A 7,234-nucleotide genomic window follows, 5' to 3' on the forward strand; every position below is an offset into this window, starting at 1 on the left:
GCCCGCGGCTGGGCGGGGAGGGGCCGGGCCTCCCCCACCCGGCCCCCATCCCCCTTTGTGTTCTCCTCTCTCACTCTCGTCCCTCTCCTCTCCCTTTTCCCTCCGCCCTCTTTCCTTCCTTCCTTTCCCAGGGCTGATAGGGGAGACAAAGGAGACCGGGGCGTTTGGGGTTCGCCTAGCGGCAGCCACCCCGATCTTAACTGGCGAAGGGAACTTCGAAGCCGGGTGAAGCCAGGGTGGCCCACCGAGGGCAGCGAGGGCGAGAGCCGAGCCGCGGCCGAGCCCCCTCGGCCTCCCCGGCCTCTTCCGGCCATGTCAGAGCCGTGTGCGCCGGCGGGGGAGGGGGGTGGCCTTGTTTGGGGACTCGCGAACGGCCTTGGGCTGCAAAGCGGGGAGAAACACTCAGCAGAACGAAACACCTCTTCCACCCAGTCCGGGCGGTTTACCTTTAAGTGGATCCATTAACTCACAAGCCCGTGGGCAGAATGATAACTTGATTCAAGAAAGAAAAGTTTAAAAAAAAGGGGGGGCCTCCTCTTGTAAAGTTCTTCCGACCACAGAAAGATGGGGGGGCGGGGGTAGCATTGGGACCAGATGGGCCGGACTTGGACTTTCCGATCAGTAATCTCGGGCTCCCAGCGTCTGGACGGAGGCTGCTTGGCTTGGCATCTGGAAAGAGCAGCCTTTGTTCCAAGGGGAAGCCGGCAGCCTTCTCTAACACCGGGTCGATAGATAGGCCCTAGGGGTTTGGGGTTTGTGTCCCCCCCCCTCCCCCCGACAACGATTTTTACTAACTGCGGTACGTTTATCCAGTTTGAAAATTTGCAGAAGCCAGTCCTAAGTCCCTCGGTCGCCGATGAAAGGTCCTTTTTATATTAAAAAAAATCAATTGCTCTACTCAAATGGGGGGGGTGGATAACGTGCTGAGTTCTTCCATAACCGTCTCCAATAAAGCACCAGGCCAGAGCTGGAGAGTGGGGGTTTAATGGCTTCCTCATGCTGGTGCAGAAGCGCGCACTCAGGTTTAGTTCTTGTTAAGAAAAATCACGTGCTTGAAAAACTGGCTCTTTCAGCTCCTTTTGCCTGATACGTTTTTGTTGTCTTTATTAGATAAACTAAGCTCGTGGTGGTGGTGGGGTATTACGTGTGAAACCTAAACCCTGAAGGACTGTGAAAAAAAGTGGTATCTTTGAGATGGATCTATTTAGGAGAGTTGTTGAATATTTATAGCATGAACAGGCATTAAATGCATTCTGCAAAAAGGTTGGAAGACCTTTGAAGGAATAGTATGTTTGCGCAGAGCAAACTTGGCACTATAGAAGTATGGCCCCTAGAGATCTAGATAGATCAGGATCTTGTCAGAATAGCTCAGCGTTGTATAATACAATTCCGGAAATTAGCAGTGTGTGTAGGCTCCTCCCGAGGAAAGTTTGTTACATTTGATCCCTTTTAACACTTAAGAGGTAGTGCTGGTTTTACTTGTTTTATAGGTGAGAAGACCATGCAGAGCACTTTGACCAAACGACACAGTTAGGAAAGTGGTAGAGTCAGAATTGGGGGTCCAGTTCCCGCACCACACCACGTGTGTTGGGCTCTTGGCAAAGGATCTGGCCCATAGCAAGTGGAGAATATGCTGTGTTAGTGAGTGAATTTGGGACATCAAAAGCCTTTCTGGAAGTTTTATATTTGAAGTCTGGTCATATTATGAACTTGGAAGTTCAGGCTATGTGAAAAATGTTAGCCCCTAGGGGGAAGGGGGGGACTGGAATGATCCCTATTGTGGGTGTGGCAAAACTGACAAGAGTTTCAGGAATTTTGCTAGCAGATGGATTGTTTTTTGTGCTTGGAAATTGTTTCTACTGGGGGGACAGGGCTTAGTATAGTTAGTATATAGCTCAGTGGCTTGCCTAGCATTTGGAGGTTTTGAAGTGGGGGGGCACCAGGAACTTAGGCCTGCTATAAAAAAAATTATCAAATTCATAGTCTCTAGTTGAGTCCAGAAACTAGTGTCCTTAGATAAAGTGAAGTAAGAAGCAAGGTTTGGAGGTGGTATGCCAGAGAACTCCATTATGTGAAACTGTAAATAAGTTTTTTTATTGTGAAAATACCGGACAGAGGGGTTACAATTACATGAGCAAGGTAATGAGTACATTTCTTATCAAGTATTGTTGCCTCCTCCTTCGTTTCCCCTTCCCATCCCTGCCCTTCCATCTACCCCCGCCCCTCAAAAAAACTGTAAATCTTATAACCTTGTAGGATGAGGAGCCAAGTGAATCAGCTTGTTAGAGGATATGCTCTGAGGGAAGACTCTGGAATTCTCTTAAGTAAAATGTGCAGCCAACTTTTCACATCTGGTTTAGGTCTTCAGAATCTTCTTTCTGTGGGTGTGTAGAGTTGAATCTCTTTTTATTACATGATAATTACAGAGTAAACTTAGCAAAACAGTAAGATATCCAGGAAAGCATGAATTTGCTTCCACACTTGAAATTCTGTTGCTAGCTTTACACCGATAGGATAAAAATGTTTCTGCTGGATTAAGAGCACCTGGGTCCTGACTAGGACATAAAATATGTTTTTATCATTTTTTTTCCTGGTGAGGTAAGTTTTATTTTATTTATTTGTATAAGAAGAAATTAAGGGCTGGGAATGTGGCTCAGGGGTAGAGAGCTTGCCTAGCTTTCATGAAGCCCTGGGTTCAAGTCCTCAGTACCACATAAACAGAAAAATCCAGAGTGGCGATGTGGCTCAAATGGTAGAATGCTATAGACTTAAGCAAAAAGTAGCTCAGAGACAGTGTCCAGGCCCTGAGTTCAAGTCCCGGGACTGGCAAAAAAGAAGAAATAGAAATTGAGGCTCCTGGCATGGTATTGGTACACAGCCAGCATTTGAAGTTGAGGCTATCCTGAGCTACTGTAATGAGGTTCTGTGGCAAAAATTCAAATAATGAATTAGGTAACAAAAGTAACTTTTTTTTTTTTTTTGGTCCAGTTGTGGGGCCTGAACTCTGGGCCTGAGTGCTGTCCCTCAGCTCTTCAGCTCAAGGTTAGCACTCTACCACTTGAGCCACAGCGCCACTTCCGGCTTTTTTTTTCTTTTTGCTTATATGGTACTGAGGAATCGAACCCAGGGCCTCAGGCACGCAAAGCAAGCGCTCTACCACTGAGCCAACTTCCCAGCCCCACAAAAGTAACTTGTTTTGCTAGGCACTAGCTCACACGTGTAATTCTAGCTACTTAAGAGGCTAAGATCTAGGATCATGGTTCAAAGGTAGCCGAGGCAGGAAAGTCCATGAGATTCTTTATCTCCAATTAAGCACCAAAAAGCTGGAAGTGAAGCTTTGGCTCAAGTGGGAAAGTACTAGCTTTGAGGACAAAAGCTCAGGAGCAGTGTCAAGGCCCTGAGTTCAAGCCCCAGGACTGGTACCCCACCCCCCTCAAAAAAAAGTAACTTGTCCCAAGATGACAAGAGATTCTTGTCCCAAAGATCTTTTTTTGTTTCTAAACTTAATTTTCATTTGGCAGCCTTTCTTTCAAGCTGGTTATTTCTGTGGGAAACCCTCACCTTCATGTTGGCTGGTGGAGCTTCCAGACAAGCCCACAGATAATTGCCCTATAGAGTAGCTGGAGTCCTTGTGCAATGAAAGATGGCAGTTCCTTTATAAATAGGTAACCAAAAGTGGATTCCGTTGAATACATTTGCATACATATTTGAACAGTGGTGGAGGCAAAGCTGAAGCTTTGGCTTCTAAGTAATATATTCTGTAGTGGGAGTTTAGACAAATGACTAATTGAAAAGGACATGTAATGAGCTGGAAGTGTAACTATCTCAAGTGGAAGGCTGAGAACATTCTAGGCAAGCAAAGGGACTCTTTGGTTCAAACATTTCAATTTTGGAGGCCTTCAGTCATAGCAGTGGTCTGACAGCAGAGTAGGGAGTAGACTGCTAGGGGAGGTAGTAATGACTTGATCCCACAAGTAGAATGTAGGTGCTGTTACAAGTCTACATGTGGTAGACAGATTGCACTAATTAGATCTCAAACTTTTGGAGCCCAAGACTGCATCTTCTATCCATAGTCTGCTTTACGGCTGAAAGTACTGGGAAAGTCCAAGTTGTACAGAATCTTACATTAAAACCAAGACTTGGTGGGAAAAGGTCTCAAAACATAACTACCGCTGTCTTAATATAGTAACCACCCTAAAGAGAAATATTAGTAGAAATTCCATGTAGCATATGTATACTTAGAATTAGGTATATTTGTATTTACCTGGTATTTAAGTATTGAAGATACTTTCTTCAAATGGAGACCATTTTGTCATAATTAAATATTAGCCTTTTTTTTTTGCCTTTTAATTGCACTCATGTGGGGTACAGCTCTTCTAGAGCTCAGGAAGGTCGTCTTGACCACTAAACAATCCAATTGAAGGGAAGCCACTTCTATAAGGATTGGCATCTTGTCCCCCTACCTCCCTTGGGGATTTAGTATATCAAGGTCTTAGTATATCATTGAGGCTTTCTCTAATTGTAAAAAGGTTTACCCCATCAATTCAAAACGTGCATATGCTGGGAGAAACTCTTACCAATCCAGCACACCCTACTTTGACTTAAGCAAATCTTTGTAGTACATTTGGGGGGGGGGGCGTCCGGTCGTGGGGCCTGAACTCTGGGCCTGGGCACTGTCCCTCAGCTCTCTCTTCAGCTCAAGGCTAGCGCTCTACCACTTGAGCCACGGCCCCACTTCCTGCTTTTTTCTTTTTGATTATGTGGTGCTGAGGCCTCATGCATGCAAGGCAAGCAAGTGCTCTACCACTGAGCCACCTTCCCAGCCCATGTAGTACCTTTTTTTTTAAATCTTCTGTCTCTATAGTCCAAAAAATAGTGTTAATTTGCCTACTAATAGCTATTAATATTTGTATGTATGGATTAACATGTGTGTGATACATATTCATTTGTGTGTATACAAACAACTGTTGCATAACCTGTAGTCTTTTTCCCCCCTCTTTGGCAGTACTGGATTTGAACTCAGGGTCTCAAGTTCAGATAAGGTTCATCTTGTTTGTTAAGATAGGAGTGCCACTTAACCTTTTCCTTGCTGGCCTCAAACTGAAATCTGCTCCATCTGCCTTGTAGCTGGAGTTTCAGATGTGAGCCATCTCCTCGCTCTGAACCTGCAGTCTTTCAACATGGCTGTTTGTAGATGTTCCTGATTTGCTGCTGGTCTGGTTTTGAGTAAATTCTTCTGAAATGTTTAGATGTAGGGACCAGTAGGTTAACACATAGTTTTAACCATTTATGGTATCCTGATTCACTATAATGTGAGGAGGAATAGTAACCCAGAACTGCTTTTTCTAAGTAGCTTCAATTCACAAAATAATCACTTGGTTTACCTGCATTCTTTTCTTCCCCCTTACCCTTGAACAGAAATATCAATGTGTAGTGGTTGTTTCCAGAGGCTGACCATCACCATTAGGGGTGAAAGCTGAAGCAAAAATAGCAGTATATGGCCATTTGGCCCAACCTCTGCAAATATAATTGCAAACCTGGATCCTGAGCAGCATTCTTTTCTTTTTCTTTCCTTTTTTTCTTGCCAGTCCTGGGGTTTGAACTTTGGCGTGGGCACTCTCCCTGAGCTTCTTTATGCTCAGGGCCAGTGCTCTACCAGTTGAGCCACAGGACCACTTCCAGCTTTGAGTAGATTATTGGAGATAAAGAGTCTCATGGACTTTCTTGCCTGGGCTGGCTTTGAAATGCGATCCTCAGATCTCAGCCTCCCCTGGCTCCTGGCTGAACAGCATTCTTTAGTTTACATGTTACATTTATTTGTTTGAGATAGGGTGTCACTATATCGCATAGGCAGACCTGACACTCACAATCTCCCTGCCTCAGCCTCTTGAGTGCTAGGATCACAGGCATGTGCCACCGCATCTGGTCTAGTTGGCACACTTAAAACATCCCCAGTGAGGAGAACCTGTTAGAGGTGATAACAGGTTACAAAAGTATTATTATATTAGATGATTCCAGTTCAGATATGGTCACTGTCTCTGAGCTCTTTGGCACAAGTCTAGCACTATACCACTTTCAGCTGCAGCACCACTTCTCGTTTTCTGGTGGGGACTTTTCTGCCCTGGCTGGCTTTGAACCACCACCTCAGATCCAGCCTCCTAAGTAGCTAGGATTACAGGTATGACTGGCCAGTTAGTATGCTTTTAGTAATTTAAAAAGTATAATGAAACTAAGAATGAATTTATATCTAGCAAGAATAATCACTGTGCATAGTACTTATCCCAAAATTCATGTCACAGTTTCAGTTGGCTATATCATATATATTTTCATCAAGCTCAAATTTGGGGATATAAGCTCAGTGGTAGAACAGTTACCTAGCATGTGCAAGGCTTGGGCTACATTCCCAGTCCCACAAAAAAAAAAAAGGAAAGGAAAAAGTTCTGAGAGACAGATGGCCAGTGGCTCACACCTGTAATCCTCGCTACTGAGGATCAAGGTTTAAAGCCAGCCCAGGCAGGAAAGTGTATGAGACTCTTTACCTCCAGTTAACCACCAGTAAACCAGAAGTGCTGTGGCTCAAAGTGGTAGAGCAGTAACCTTGAGTAAAAAAAACTCAGGGCCACCACCGAAAAAAAAATTTTTTGGAAGATTTTAAAGTATACCTTCTAGTTTGGGCTTCTGGAAAACTACTTTTATAATTTTTTTTTTTGCAGTACTAGAACTTGAATTTACTCTTGCTTTTGTTAGGCAAGCACTGTACTACTGAACTATTCTAGCTCACGAAGTTATGATTATTAGTTTGAAATAAGATGTAAGTAGTCAGGCTGACCTCCAGATTTCAAACTTTGTCTCAGCCTCCTGAGTATTGACTGGGATTAAGGCATGTACTACTTACTACCTCTAGCTTTTCACCAAAGTGTTCTTAAAGCTGAGTTGCTTTCATAGTTTTTTGTTCTGTTTTAATAAAAAGTACTCCAGAAATATCTTAACCGTTTTTAACAAATTCCAAGTGACTTTAACAGAAAAGCTTTGCTTTTATTTTTTGCTGGTCCTGGGGCTGGAACTCAGGGCACTGCCTCTGAGCCTCTCTGTGCTCAAGGCCAGCACTCTACACTTGAGCCATTTCCAGCTTTTTCTGGGTAGTTTATTGGTGATCTCACAAGACTTTCCTGCCTGGGCTGGCTTTGAACTGTGACCCTCAGATTTCAGCCTTCTGAGTACCCTAGGAATTACA

The sequence above is a fragment of the Dipodomys ordii genome, unplaced genomic scaffold (assembly GCF_000151885.1).
Source record: "Dipodomys ordii isolate 6190 unplaced genomic scaffold, Dord_2.0 Scaffold3, whole genome shotgun sequence".
NCBI classification, from domain to species: domain Eukaryota; kingdom Metazoa; phylum Chordata; class Mammalia; order Rodentia; family Heteromyidae; genus Dipodomys; species Dipodomys ordii.